Here is a 1,730-nt window from a genome sequence, read left to right on the forward strand (position 1 = left end):
ACCTAAGTTACGCTGCACCTTAACCCAAGTTACGCTGCACCTTAACCCAAGTTACGCTGCACCTTAACCCAAGTTACGCTGCACCTTAACCCAAGTTACGCTGCACCTTAACCCAAGTTACGCTGCACCTTAACCCAAGTTACGCTGCACCTTAACCCAAGTTACGCTGCACCTTAACCCAAGTTACGCTGCACCTTAACCCAAGTTACGCTGCACCTTAACCCAAGTTACGCTGCACCTTAACCCAAGTTACGCTGCACCTTAACCCAAGTTACGCTGCACCTTAACCCAAGTTACGCTGCACCTTAACCCAAGTTACGCTGCACCTTAACCCAAGTTACGCTGCACCTTAACCCAAGTTACGCTGCACCTTAACCCAAGTTACGCTGCACCTTAACCCAAGTTACGCTGCACCTTAACCCAAGTTACGCTGCACCTTAACCCAAGTTACGCTGCACCTTAACCCAAGTTACGCTGCACCTTAACCCAAGTTACGCTGCACCTTAACCCAAGTTACGCTGCACCTTAACCCAAGTTACGCTGCACCTTAACCCAAGTTACGCTGCACCTTAACCCAAGTTACGCTGCACCTTAACCCAAGTTACGCTGCACCTTAACCCAAGTTACGCTGCACCTTAACCTAACTTACGCTGCACCTTAACCTAACTTACGCTGCACCTTAACCTAACTTACGCTGCACCTTAACCTAACTTACGCTGCACCTTAACCTAACTTACACTGCACCTTAACCTAACTTACGCTGCACCTTAACCTAACTTACACTGCACCTTAACTGTCACATGTAACGTCACAGGAATGTAGCTTTGCCTAACAGCAACCCTCTGAACATAGTTCACTGCTTGGATCCTCTGGTGTCATGTGTATTTCTTGATGCCATGGTGCGTACCCTCACATAAAGGTCTTTCGAGTGTTGCGTACTTTCTACACAGTCCCGCTAACCACTGGAAGGGTTGTACCGCTACAGAACGAATATCGCCCTCCCCTCCTGCCCTTCCAAGCTGGTCGGTCAGGCGTTTGTTTGTGAAATGAGCCTTGCAGCTGTTCAGTTGCATTCGGTTGTCGATGCAGTCAGTGTACGTTGTGGTACGGCCTGTGTGGGACTGTCCGCTGATGTACGCGTAACCCACACTGATCATCCGTCGTTACGTACTGAGTGACATAATGTGGCACATGCTTGACCGTACACCGGCTGCGCCCTACAATGGCGAATCATAAGGGCCATATGTTGTGCACGATGCTACTTGTCTCGTCTCCCCATTACAGCGAGATTGCACTGTTGTACGCCGTACAGACATGTGGTAGGTAGGTACGGACGAAAGTATTGCATGTTTGGCCCCCCCCCCCCCCCCTCCTCCCTCTGCCGGGAATCAGCGTGAGCCGTCTGTTGATGTAGCGACGAGGGTTTTCCTATTTAATCGTATTGCCCCACACAACATGATAGCACGGTGGACCGCGTTCCACATCTGCGACATGCTACAGAGGCCGGTTGACAGTCGACCGCGCAAGGGACATTTGCACACGTGCGCGGACCATCTTCCACGTGTTCTCTCGTGTACATGCCGCAGTGTGTATGTGGGCTGATGTAGCGTGTCGTGACACATAACATGCAGGCATGCCAGAATCGTAGATTTCGCAAATGTAGATTGACGTATACGTTTGCTGCCAAAGATCCGCAAATGAACTGGAAATCAGAACACGCGATCTAGTGT

Source organism: Schistocerca gregaria, unplaced genomic scaffold (genome assembly GCF_023897955.1).
Source record: "Schistocerca gregaria isolate iqSchGreg1 unplaced genomic scaffold, iqSchGreg1.2 ptg001213l, whole genome shotgun sequence".
NCBI lineage: Eukaryota > Metazoa > Arthropoda > Insecta > Orthoptera > Acrididae > Schistocerca > Schistocerca gregaria.